This window comes from Urocitellus parryii, chromosome 10 (assembly GCF_045843805.1).
Source record: "Urocitellus parryii isolate mUroPar1 chromosome 10, mUroPar1.hap1, whole genome shotgun sequence".
Classification (NCBI taxonomy): domain Eukaryota; kingdom Metazoa; phylum Chordata; class Mammalia; order Rodentia; family Sciuridae; genus Urocitellus; species Urocitellus parryii.
Window position 1 is genome coordinate 87,340,683 of NC_135540.1, and position 13,937 is coordinate 87,354,619.

Genomic DNA, 13,937 nt, shown 5'->3' on the forward strand with positions numbered 1-13,937 from the left:
TATAATATATATATATATAAGAAACAAATTTAATAGATTTTCTTGATTATTATTTTTATGTTGAGATAATATGCTTTACAAAAAAGTGTGTTGAAAGTTTTAGGAAGCCACATGGAGGGCTTGTGTTTGCATGTGTTGACAGGAGTGATTTACTGTTAGAGGCTTGAGTGCCAGGCAGAGTTCTTGGAGCACATACAGGGTCAAGCAAGAAAAAAAAAATGTTCACCCAAAATAACAGAAGAGTACCAAAAGTGTGAGGCAATTCCATGTAATGCTAGCAAGGCTAGAAATAAAGTAACTCGAAGCTAGTGGGGACAATTCCCATGAGCTCAAGGTGTTTTATTTTAATTGAAATAAAGATATGGCAGTATTGGGATTTGAAGCAGATTCATCCATTCTTGTCTCGCTGTAGGAACTTCATTGAATCTCAATTTACTTTTGTACTTAATCCTGATTGTAGTAGTCTCCAGTTCATAAGATGACTGTGAAGATAAAAGTATTATAGTGCCATAAATCATTGAGACCAGCATCTGTTACATATTGGTGCTCCATAAACATTAGCTGCTATTATTAAGGTAAGGCAAAAAAAAAAAAAAAAAAAATCCAGGCTATCACTGTGAACAGAGCCAAAGGTAGGATAATGTAGTAGTTACAAAGGCTTTGGAATCACATACACCTTGAAAAAGGTATGAGCCCTTTTTTTCAATAGTAAAACAGATATTGGGCCTCATAGGTTTGCTGTGAAGGTAAAATTGAATGTTGTATATCAAATGGTTAGTACTTTGCTACCTGTTACAGCTTGAAGCTCCATTAATGGAGGGTCTATGGCCAGACTTCATTGGCTGTTAGCCATTAGGTGATTGGGCTTAAATGTGAAGGATTACAGTTTATCATTTGGAAAAGGCCAGCATGTGTGTTGATCCATGGCTTAAAAACTTGATTTTTAAAGTTCTTCACACTGACATGACAGCACTATACAAATGAACAAGATGCTCCTGATGGTTAGTTACGGTAACAATAACCTCTCATTATTGGACCTGTTTTTCCTTCTGCCCCATCTTAATGCAGTCTTAACATTTATTTGGGCAACATAAAACCAACAACAACAAATTATCAAGGTCACAATTTAAGAAGGCTTCCCAGAAGTACCAATATTTAATTTCAATTCCATCAAAAAGGCTAATTTTTATACAAAATGACTAGTGGATACATGGTTTCTCGGCTTTGGTGATTGCCGATTTTTACTTCCACACACCACCCCCCCCTTCTCTGTTTCTTTCCCTCCCTTTCTTCCTCCCTCCCTTCCTCTCCCCCTCCCTCCTCCCTCTTTGTTTGTTACTTTCTTTCTTCATGACTTGAAGGATGAATTAGTTGGAAAGGAATCTCAGGAAAGTGTGATAAGTAGTTTGCTGGAGACAAAAGTCTTTGTGTGCATTAAGGGGAAGAAATGTTTAGTGAGATAATATATTTCGGAACTTTCTACCTGAACTTTGTGAAGAGGCACACAAGTTTGTCTTTAAGTATGAAAAATATGGATCATTTAAAATAATATATCAATATTATATTACTCTTCATTTGAGGATGTTCACTTGATCCCTCAGGTACTCCAGTTATCTAGCTTGTCTTTCCTGGTTTTCAGATCACTTATTGAAATCATTAATTTGAATATCAGCTTTGAGAGCCTTAAAAATAAATTATTAACTTTTTAATGTTATATCTTTTACTGGTTTGTATTTGATTTCTTTTTAAGGACTCTAAAAATCCCTCCATGTTTTAATAAAGTATCTTTCAGAAGATTTTAAATAATGCAAATTAAAACCCTGTGGTGGCTTTCTAATGTCACATTTTCAGTGGGATTAGGCTGAACTATATTTCTCAGTTTGCTTTCTTCTGTTTCTACTTCTAGCATGGTTCTGTAGGATTCCAGGTTGTCCTGATCATTTCCCATCTTACATCCATCTTCCATTCCCATCATTCCCAATTGCCAGGTCAAATTCCTGCAGCAGGTCAAATTGTGTGAGTGTGTGTGTGTGTGTGTGTGTTTACATGGAGACAATGTATTTTAATTTTTCCCTAAATCTATGCTTCTTTGATTGAACCCCAACTGACTTAGTACACCCTAATTAATCCTAGGCCTTTCTCCATAGAGATCCACCGTTAAAGCTGTGCAATCATCTAGGTTTTTTCCTGTGCAAGTACCTGAACATCACAAACATACCTTACCTATTTTTCACTGTTCCAGGTGCTTTCTTGTGATGTAGGAAAGAGAATGGAAGCTCAGATTGTGTACACCATTTCTTTTGAAGTGTCATTTTATTGATATCAAGCGGTACAAACATTTCTGTTCTGCTTGCTAAGCTGCCAGTACCTGTCCCCATTCTCATGAGCAGTTAGTCTAATTCAATTTTCTCTTAGGAACTTAGCAACAGTTTCTCCTCCATGGTTTGGTGATCATTCTTTGTTACCTCTGCAACTACCAAATAACAGGTCATTTGGATTCAGAATGAGCATTCAAAACCTAATCCATCTCTTGGGCATCTCTTTTTGCTTGATTTATGGTACTCCTTTCTCCTTTGGGTTTTATATTTCCCATTTCACTTTTCAGGTCAAAATGCACATTCATAATTTTAAACTAGAAAAAAATGATCATTGATTTATGTATTTTTTATCTTCTCTGATTTGTTTTGGTTCAAGTTCTGTCAGTCTTAATGGATGTTCATATTTGGAGGCAAAATATAACTGAATTATTAAAAATCTATTATATAAGTCATAATAACAGGTATTGTGGGGAATTTTAAGACACAGGTATTTGTGGGGAATAAGCTGAACGGCTCTTTCTACTTTCAATGCCGGTCTTCTTCTTCGCCTGATTCAGAAGTACTAGTTGAAAGAAAATCCCATTCCTTTTTTTTTTTGGCCAAATTCTATTTTCTCCTATTGAATTTATCTTATCATAGCTTTCTCTCTCAATAGCCTCGTCTTCCATCCCAGATCTCTTCTAAACTGTCCAAAACCCAAAAAGCACACATTTCAAAGCCATTTCATATTCAGCACTAGAATATTGATCTACTTGCTTTTTTCCAATGGTATTTTCTTTTTGATGATTATTTAAAAAGATGTCATTTTTGCTTAAACTATGTTTATGCCTCTACTTTTGATTTAACTATCTCTGGTATATATCTTTTTAGTGTTTTTGTAAGTATCTGGGTAATTTTTATATACTGCAAGATTTAAGAACATTGCTCCAAGCCTACTTTGAGAAAAGCTGACTTGATTGTAGTTTATTTACATACCTCTTACCCAGTTTCCCTAGTTAGATTCTCGGCTTGTCTGGGGAGGGATCCATACCTTCATCTTTGTGATGAGCTTGCATACTTTGTTAAGGGAGTTGTTTGACTAACCCAGGCCTAGAATCTATTACCCACAATTCCAAACTATCTGAGCTCTGAAAATGGAAAAATGTTTCTTCACTCATTTGGAAATAAACTTGACCTCAAATAAGATAAGGCTATTTATAGTCTTTATTTATCCCACTTGGTATAAATGTTTATCTCACTGCAGAATGTTAATGTGCTTGATTATGGGGTGTTGCCCCAGGCTCTTCTTACTTATTATAATAGACACACACACACACACACACACACACACAGAGAGAGAGAGAGAGACACATACATACAACATGAGCATCCAAAAAAAAAAAAAAAGAAAACTAAATTCTGAAACACATCGGATATCTAGGCTTCAGAGAAGATATTGTAGAGCAGTATTTATTGATGTTTTACCTGGAAGCTTAGGAAAGCTGAGGTCTTAGTGAATATAGTAGCATTTGAAATTTAGGTCAGTGGTTACCATGTCTGATAGAACCATCTTCTACCTGGTGGACCCCTTAAGCCCCAGAAGTGCCTGAATTTCGGACCTGAGCACCAGCTCTTTTCCCTCTACTTTCTGGGTTCTCTTGGTGTACAGCCAAAGTTCAGAAGTCATGACATGATCAAATGATTCTCTAGGGTAGCTGGCCTACTTTTCCCCCAATCAGGTGAATTTTTTTCAAATGCCATAGGATCCTTTGGAGAAATGCCTCCGTGACTTCACAGGACTGATGTGAACTATGGTCATCTACACTGAGTGGGTCAAAGCCCTTAGTTGCATTTGCATGGAAAAAAAATCAAGAACCACTGATAGACACATTGGGATAGGGGAAAGGAGTCCTAGATGGTGAAACTAGCTTGAGCAAAGGTAAAAAGTCTGGAAACCAGTGGCATAAGGAGAAGGGACTATAGTTGGGACTGTCAGAAGGGTGAGGCTGGAGAGGCACGGAGGCAGCTGACATTAGGACTGGAATGCTTATTTTACTATCATTAGAATAATTCTGTTTGTTTGTTTAAACACTTTAAACGGACTTGTCTGTTTCCTTGTTTTCCATCCTTCTCTTTTCTCCCAGTGACCAGGCCAGCAAGGTTCCAGCTGTGCTTCCGGTTTCCATGGTGGTCTCCCTGTAAGCATCTCTGGTACTGGGGGCTGGGTCTCGAGAAATGCTGTGAAAGTTCATAACACAGGCGAACAGATCCCCCACTGGAGAGGGCTGGGGAGATGATGGGTTGAGAAATAAATCTGCCATATGCCAAGGAACACAGAAGTTATCACAGAAGGTTTGACATGTCATGCTGGCTGCTCTCCACCTTTGACATTTGTGCTTCATGGGTGGAACGTCATTCCTGTGAGCTACATTAGACACCCACCCTGTTTTCATTTACAGTGGCATGTCAGAATCACAAATTATAAGCTTTAAAATCCAACCTCGATAACAACAAGTGAATTGGGTCATGCAATATGGGTTAGTAACATGTTCAGGCTCTTTCTGTCTCCCCATAAAAGAAAACCTTCCAAGAATTTCCCCCCTACTTGGGGATCTTGGAAATGAGAGAAGGCTTATAAAATCTAACAAAAGTGTTTGGCAAAGAATGAGTATTTTAAAAATGCTAACTGTTGCCATCATTAATGGCATTGCTCTTCTTGGGGAGACATTGGGGAGGTTGGTGGCCTGGATAGTAGTACTAGATGCCTTGAAGTCTTGACCAAGTGCAGCTCTCAAAGGGGACTACTCCCTCTCCACAGCTGTCAAATTTTTTGATCTAGTTCACAACCTCATTCCCATTAGTCTTTGAGTTGGGACTAACTGTGATTGGGCCCAGCTTAGGCAGAAAAGCTTCAGTTTTTGAGCTTTACTAGTTTGGTTTCGGTGGGAAGAATGAATCTGTAAGAGGAACTTTGGAATAGAGGGAAAGGTCCTGGATTTAAAGTCAGAGCCCAAGTTCTTGTTTGGGTTCTGCCGTGGACTAGAGCTGAAGGACCATGGGTAGGTTCCTTTGCATTCTTGGGTCTCCATTTCATTAAGAGTAAAATAAGAAAATCTAACTGGATGATACTATTAAGGCTATTTGACTAAGAATTTAAAGAAAACCAAGATTAAACCCAAATGATAGACTTTGGAGGTTTACTGTCCAAGGGTCTATGCCAGGGGTTGGGAAGTAGAGTTCTCCAAAGCAAGTCTAGCCTGCCATCTGTTCTTGTAGATCCACAAGATAAGGAAGGGTAATAATTTTTTCCTCTTTCTCTTTATATTTTAAGGCATTATATTTTAAAGGGCTACAAAAACACCTATGTGATATCTTCAGTTTTGCCTCTTCACCTGAAATGTCTAAAATACTCACTATCTGACCTACAGAAAAAGTTTGCCAACTCTATACTATTCACATTCTATATAGGGAGTTCAAAATTGGATCCTTGTGATGACATGGGTTACCAAGACAGTTCTGTTCTACCCTCCACTCCAAGATGAATGACTAATCTTGTATTTTCCCCTCAGTTAAACAAGTTCATGTGCTTTCTTCTTAATGCTTTAAAAAGTCTTAAATTGTCCATTATCAAAGGAATGATATTTTATTTTACAAATAGTAATAAAAAATTCTAAGTCATAAAATTTCTGTTTGACTCTGTAGCTTGGTAATGACTTTAGCCCTTTCAAATACTATTTGGCCATTTTAGAGAGAACATTTTAAAATGTTTTTCAAGATTTATACAATACAGCTCTCTCTTTGTTTTTCTGCCTGCACAGTCAGCTGCCCTGGGAAATGCTGGGCTAGAGCAGGATGACATGCCTTGTTCTTTTCTGATTGTGAAGGTGTTAGGATGTAAGGCTGATGCTGTCAGTGGTCCTCTCTCCAGCCTTATGGACAGGACAGTCTACTGGGGTCTCTATGTAGTTACCATAGAGATGGAGCCGGATGAACCAGAAGCAAAGAAATAGAAATGACTATAGGTCTGGCTCCTGTTTCGGGTGATTGTCCTTCTGCTCCTATGAGCCCCAATTTTCTCATCAGCTCACTGGATTTCCTCTACTTACCACCAGATTTGTTCCTTAGAAGACCATTTATTTTTCTCAGAATATTAATCCCAGAACCTCAAATCTGACCTTATTTGAAAACTGTCTTTGCAAATGTAATTAGTTAAGGGTCTCTGGAAGAAATTATCTTAGACGTAGGGCAGACCTAGACTTCAAATGGAGTATCCTTTTAAGAAAAGTAGAGGACAGAGAGACACATAAAGAAGAAGGCTGCTCGAAGATGTAGGCAGAGACTGTGATGTTAACCCAAGCCAGAGAACACCAGAAGCCACCAGAGGCTTGAAGAATTAAGGAACAAGTCTCCTCTAAAGACATTGGAGGAGTGTGGCCCTTTCTACACTTTGATTTTGGACATGTGGCTACCTGGACCAGGAAATAATAAGTTACTATTGTTTAAGGCTACCCATTTTATAGTAACAGTTTTAAGAGATTAATTCACTCTCCTGCTCACATCTCTGGCTTCTCTTCTGGAGCTGCCTCCGCACAAATGAATACCTTAGGTTGTCTTTTGGCTCTGGCCCCTCTCCTAGCACAGTGCCTGGTCCATTGCTGGAGCCCAGTGCATGCTTGTGGCACAAGTGAATGGATGATATCCAGCATTGTGCTAAGCTTTGAGGGTTGGTAATAAGAATATGTGATTTCTCCAGGAATGTAAAGCTTGGATGGGGAGGAAAGACACACAGAAACAGTTAAACATCAGCATTGTTATGAACACCAACCTAAATATGGCTAAAGGAAAAACCAAGAAAACATAGTAATAAAGCTTAATACATTATGAAGTTCACAGTGAAGCTCAGTACACCCCTCTTCCCTGCCCATTTTCCCTCCAGCCTCAATTGCACTGGAGTTTGGCAGGCTCCATCAGCCTGGCTCTGCCACTTGGAAAGCATGAATGAGTCTCTCCAAGAGAGTTTTCTCATGAAAATGGCTTTTAGGGATTTGTGGGGTGGGGGTGGGGGAATAGCTAAATAAGGTAAGTGATTAGACTCTGCTTGGCAACTATTAGGTGCTCAGAAACTGATATCCTGTGATCACTATTGTTAATACTATTGTTAGCTCTTCAGGTACTGCTGCTCATTTCCAAGGAAAACCCTGCTGTCACCTTGAATGCGACATGTCTAAACCCAACATTATTACCTCCCTTCCAAAACTGCCTCTCTTCTCCTAGAGTACAGATTTTTTTCCAGTCATCCGAACTTAAAACCTTAAAGATGTGCCTTACTTCTTGTTCACATGAATACATCAGCAAATTATAATGTCGTTTCCACTTGTCCCTTCCTTTTGGTGCCATGCAGTGTTCTAATTCAAATTAGCAAGTCATATAGGACTCAGTGTCTTACTCCATAAGGTAGCTACAAGTCATGGTTAAAATTGTGTGGGTGTGGATGTGGGTGTGTGTGAGACTATAGGTATACAAATCTGTGTGTTATGTATAAACAATGCTTTTTTAAAAAATTTATTTTTTAGGTGTACATGACAGAAGAGTTCTCTTTCTTATCTGACATTTTCTTTGAAATGTTCAGGATACAATATAGGGTTTTAATCTTTATTTGTTTTGTCTTAACATAAAGAAGATTTTAATTTAAACTTAAAGTTTTAATGCATGGGAACTCTGTTCTATTTCTCTTCTCTTCCATAGAGCATGTGGCGGAGATAGAAATATACTAGGGAGTTATATGGGCCAAAACTCTAGGGAATCACTCTCTAGATCTCTTAATGCCTCTTGACTTGCAGTACTACCTCCAAAATGCCAGCCAGTTCTCAAGTCCGCCAACCCAACCCTCAAATGTGTGTCAAATCAAACTGTTTCTCACCATCTCTTCTACTTCACTCTGGGCCTAACCACCATCATTTCTTGCCTAGACAAATTAAAAACATCCAATGATGGCTTTTCTTGCTCTTTCTCCCTTTAGTTCTCTTCTTTGCACAGTATCCAGAAAGATATTTTGAATCATAAACCTTAAAATCCTCCCTATCATACTTAGAGGAAATTTTGAACTTGAAATACTTTGAATGGTCTATGAGACCTACTGTTTATTCCTTGTGCTTTTACCTCTAAGCAATCTTCTTGCTATATATTTCAATCTAGCCACACAAACTTCTTGTTCCTCAAACACTCAAGCTCATTTCTGTTGCAGCAGTCACAATTCTGCTACAGTAATGCTGTGTAACCTACACATTCAAATCTTAACTATTTAGGTGACTTAAAAACTGTCTTCATCATTACCCTAACTACATGTATGAAGACACGAATGGTGTGAATATACTTTGTATACAACCAGAGATATGAAAAATTATGCTCTATATGTATAATATGAATTGTAATGCATTCTGCTATCATATATAACAAATTAGAATAAAAAACCAAGGGGAAAAAAAAACCGTCTTCATGCTTATGGCTTTGTGGATCGGCTGAGCCATCTCTTCATCAAGTTGTGAGTCAGATTCAAATGGGCTCCATGTGTCTCTTTTTGGGGACAGCAGCCATTCAGCTCATGATCTGATGGCAGAAGGCAGGAACACTGGAGGCCAAGACAAACCACACAAGAATAATTAAAATTTCTGGACAGATGTGGATTAATTATATCTGTTTAGAGATCATTGGGTCAAATGCAAGATCCAACCACTCAAAAAAAAAAAAAAGTGGTGAGAAGAGGAGTAACTTCCCAGAGTGAAGCCATTGAAGAGTGGGGAGAGAGGGAAAATTATGAGCAAGTGCTCTCTATCCCATTGATCTTGGGAATTTCACTACTAAAATTTTTCTTCTGGGGCCTTTTTTTTTCACCAGATCTCATTTCTTCACTTTATCCATTCAAGTTATTCTTCAAAGATTACATTGTCAGAGAGCCCTCCTTGGACCTCTCTTGAGGTAGAGTTCCAGAAACTGAGCAATTCTCTAATATATACCCTGCTTGCTTTTCTTCCTAATGCATATGGTGTAGTTTGAATTTGGAATGTTCCTCAAAGGCTTATTTGTTGAAGGCGTGATCACCAACTTGTGGTTCTATTGGGAAATGGTAGAAACTTTAAGAAGTAAGGTCTAGTTGGTGAAAGTAGGTCACTGAGGTTGTGTTGAAGAAGGGTATACCTTATCCTCTCCCCTTCTTCTTTTTCTATTTGTTTCCTGTCAGCCAGGAGGTGAGCAGCTCTGCTCTGCCATGATGTTTGGCCTCATCAAAGACCCAAAGTAGTGAAGCCTAGGACCATGAACTGACACCTTAAGTCAAAACAAATCTTTCCTTTCTAATTTGATTTTTTCAGGTATTTTGTTACAGTGGCAGAAAGATGACTAATATAGCATGTCTCTAATATAGCAATTCTGAAGTGACTATCCTGTATGTATGTATTTACTTTTCTTTCTGGGTGTTTGCCATTCTCCATGAAGGCAGAAACATGTCCTGCAGGTCTCCATATCTGCATCCCCAAACATGTGGAGATTTACAGGACTTAAGGTTAGTACTTGATAATATTGGTTAGATTAGGCAAATTAAACAACACCAATAATTGATTCATTTTCTTGGAAAGAAAATTGTCATCCCAGGAAATTATATAACTTTTTTCTTTATGTTTAAAACTCTGTGCATGTGTGTGTATATGTGTGTGTGTTTGTTTGTGCACCTATGCACATAAACACAGGTGTACGCATTGTCTGCTTTTATTGGAAGTTTTTAAAGAATGCACTTTATATATTCTAAATTTACCTGTAGATCTATCTATTCTGAGCTTTAAATATGTCAAATTAATAAAACATCTAAAATTCCGTATGTCCTACATGTATTTTACAATCTTTGTCCTCAAAACCAGCCCCTTCTCCGGATTCTTCAATTTTCTTCAAGCGGGACTCATATTCTTCTAGACTAGGAATTCTAGAATTACACTTGACATTTAATTTTCTCTTTTCTCCTCATTTAATTGATGCCTGGCCATGAAGTCTCCTCCACACCACAGTATCTCTCACATCCTATTTTCTTTCTTTCCTGTTTCTGTCTCTGAATTTCAGACCTCTTCCCTTCCCTAAACAACAACATCTTAACTGTTTTTGCCCATCCTTTTATCTGTTGCAAACCTATTTTCCAGACTCTTGCTTCAAAGTGAAGTTCTGGTTATACGACTTTCATAATTGAAAACATTCATGTCCTTCCAAATGCAGACATGAATGTTTGATAAAAAAAATCTGTGTAGAAAGTATAAGTTTATTGTTGCTTTAAAACATGAGTCATTCCTCTTTTCCAAATATAACTGTAAGGAATTATTTACTTTGTATTAAAACAAAAATCAATGTCAACTCATCAAAAAAGTTAAAAAAAATATTTTTATCTGAAATTCAGATTTAACTGAATATTTTGAATTTTTATTGGCTAAATAGAGAATCCTATCTGGAACATGAAAGCAGGAAATCTTTTAAGAATTCTCTTAAAGCAAAATAAAAAACAAGTGAACAAATACACAAGCTTATCACAAAATCCCAACCCCAAAGAACTGTGATAATTTGATTTCTGAATTATTCAAAATGGCCCTAATATCAATCCCACTGGATTGTATACATAGCATATTTTCATTAATATCCATCTGGATAACATATCCTGGAAATGTTGTTCCTTGTGTTGTCAGCATGGTCTTTTACAATGCAAAATCAATTCAGATTTAGCAATGCCTCACAGAAACTCCAATTTGTCCCTAGGTTCAAAATTGAAATGTTTTTGTGTCATCACCCAGTTTCTGTCATATCAAATCCTTCCAGAATTTAGGAATGGGACAATCACACTAACTGTTCCCATTTTACAGATGCCAGGGTAGCCCGGATGTCTGGCTCAATCTCTCCCTCAGAGTCTTCCAAGCAAAACATAAAGTGAGCGTGTGTTCTGAAGAGAATCAACAACTATGATAACAAATCTTACATTCGTATATTTCTGATAAACATCACATTTGATCCTCAGAAAATGCTTGTGAGGTAGTTATTACCTCTTTTTTTTTTACTGAAGAAGGAATTTAATTCGAAATAGGAGTAATAGAGTTAAAAAAATTACTTGAAAAAAGGCCTATATTATTTTGTTAGGGAAAGTAATTAAGTGACGAACACTGGTTTCCTTGAAGCTGATGTAATCTTCCCCACTCTATAACACTAGTGATGCAACTTCAGTGCCTTGGTGGAAAGGGTCCAAGTTTTTTAATTTGCCAATAAGGAGTAACTGAGAAAATGATACTGACCTAGTTTTTAACTGTGTGGTCGTTCAAATACAACAAATATTTTAGGGTTTTTTTTTAACTATTTTTTGTCTAAAAATGAGAACCCATTTTTGAGGACTTTGTGTGCTGGGCATTGCCAGATGTTTTGTAACTGATTATTAGAGTGAGTCTAAAAGCCCAGTAACTCTCTTCACTCTTGTGTTAAGCACTTACTACTCTAGTCAGCACGGCATGTTTCACAATTTTCATAGAAATAATTGGCCAAATATCTTTTATTTTCCAAATGAGTCATTGCATTACCCAGGTATGAGCAGGCTCCGTTTTGATCTATTAACACTCAGTCCTCATTGCTCTGCTTTCCATCTCCAATCCTTTGTCATTGCAACAGAAACCTGAGGGTTTCTGTGGTTTAAAGAACAGCCTAGCTCTCTCAGGTCAAGCAGAAAAAGAAAATTTCCCAACTTTGCCAGTCCGTGAGCACTATAATTTTGGTTCCAATCCATGTGGTTGAACCCAGGCCCTACATGGTCCTTTGTAGGTATCTGCTCTGCAATCCCATTCTTGATGACCCAGGAGTACTTTCAGCCTGTCATCTTGGCCCACACTTGTTTTACAGGGCTCTGAACATACTCGCCTGGTTGGCTAGTGTTCCTTATAATATGATACTATGTAGGAAGGTTAGGTAGCTGATTTGAAGATGTTTCCAGGCCCCGATTCACACTATGCTAGAATCAGCTTCTCCCATGAAGTCTCAGGGCTTAACATTGATCCTGGATCACCAGCTGGACTCTCCTTTCTTACTTCATATTTGGATTATGTCTTGCCAGCAAACCTTGATCAGGGTCATCCAGTGCTGATAGATTTTCCTCATTTGAAATCTAGGAGAATGGGGGCTGACCATTCATTCATGTATTAATTCATCCACACAACATATATTTATTGTGCACTTATGATGTGCAGCACATTTTTTTTAGCAAGTAATGAAATCGAGTGTCTTCATTAACATATATTTCAAGAGACGTGGAATTGCATAAAAATTAAATACATGGAGTGTCAGGTTATCATAACTGTTTTGGAGAATAATAAAGTAGATATTGGGTTAAGGGTGCTGGCAGTAGTTACTATTTTAAATAGGGTAGTCAATGTAGAACTCATTGATAAAGGGATATTGGATGAAAGTACTTGAAGGAGTTGAGGGAGTCAAGAAGACAGTGTGGGGGGAAGGCAGAGGGAACAGGGAGAAGAAAATAATTGTGATGTGAACATGATTCATGTGTTCTGGGACGATCAAGGAGGCCAGATGGCTAGAACAGAGCAAGAGGGGTGAGACGTAGTAGGAGATATGGTTAGGGAGGCAGTAGGGAAATTGATGTAGGATTGTGTGAGCAGAATAAAGTTTGGGGGTTATACTCAGAGTGAACCTGGAAGCTACAGGAGCAGAGTAAAGCTATCACCTGACTTAAGTGCTCCTAGGATCAGATCATTCTGGTGGAAAGGAGGCTGTGAGAGCATACAGGTGTACGAGTAGTCTTTTGGCTAAACCCAGGACTGAATACGCACATTTTTCTTGGAGATCTCCATAGACTCTACTAAAATAAGAGTATATAAATAAAATAATCATAAGCCCACAAGAGATAAAGTGTGTGTGTGGCAGGGGGGAGGTGCTTCAATAGTAAATATATATAAAATTTTTAAATGCAAAGCACATAGAGAAATGTTACCAGGTAGTGTACTTAATTTTGTCAAAACAGTTTCTGTTTTAATTTATCATAGACTTATTTTGAGTGTAGGTGGAAAATAAATTTTTGAAAAAGATAAATACAGTCAGATCTTGGAACTTAATGTAGATCTTGGAACTTAACGTAGATCTTGCAACTTAGCATAGTGCAAAGCAGGATAGAACAGGAAGCCAGTTCACTCTAGGAAATTCCAGAAGGGCTCAGGAGTTGTGGCTCAGTGGAGGAGTGCTTGCCTGGCACGTGTGAGGCACTGGGTTCCATCTTCAGCACCACGAGAAAATAAATAAATAAAATAAAGGTATTGTGTCCATCTATACCTAAAAAAATAAACATTTTTTTAAAAATAGGAGGGCAAATGAAAGACTCTACATGGAATACATGGCTCCTTGGATTCCTTACTTTATCTCCAATATAAAACATGCATTTACTTTCTAGTGACTTAATACTTGAGAGGGATCAGGAAACACCAGAGTTCCAGTGTGAAAACTGGAAATTTAACATATACAAGTTGAATATTGAGCCCCATTGTCCTCTTTTCCCTACATTGATTCCCAAGAGCTGCAGCCAGATATATATTCCCAGCTAGAAATGTGAAAAATTAGTGTTTG

General features: G+C 37.8%; 1 long non-coding RNA gene across 1 annotated transcript in view; it reads right to left on the reverse strand.

The window, feature by feature from the left end:
- Positions 1–369: 369 nt before the first annotated feature.
- LOC113196516 (uncharacterized) overlaps positions 370–13,937 on the reverse strand; it is a 50,685-nt gene continuing 37,117 nt past the window's right edge. Inside the window, exon 3 of the long non-coding RNA XR_003302560.2 lies at positions 370–482. This is a non-coding gene — a long non-coding RNA (uncharacterized LOC113196516). The remainder of the gene's footprint in view (positions 483–13,937) is intronic.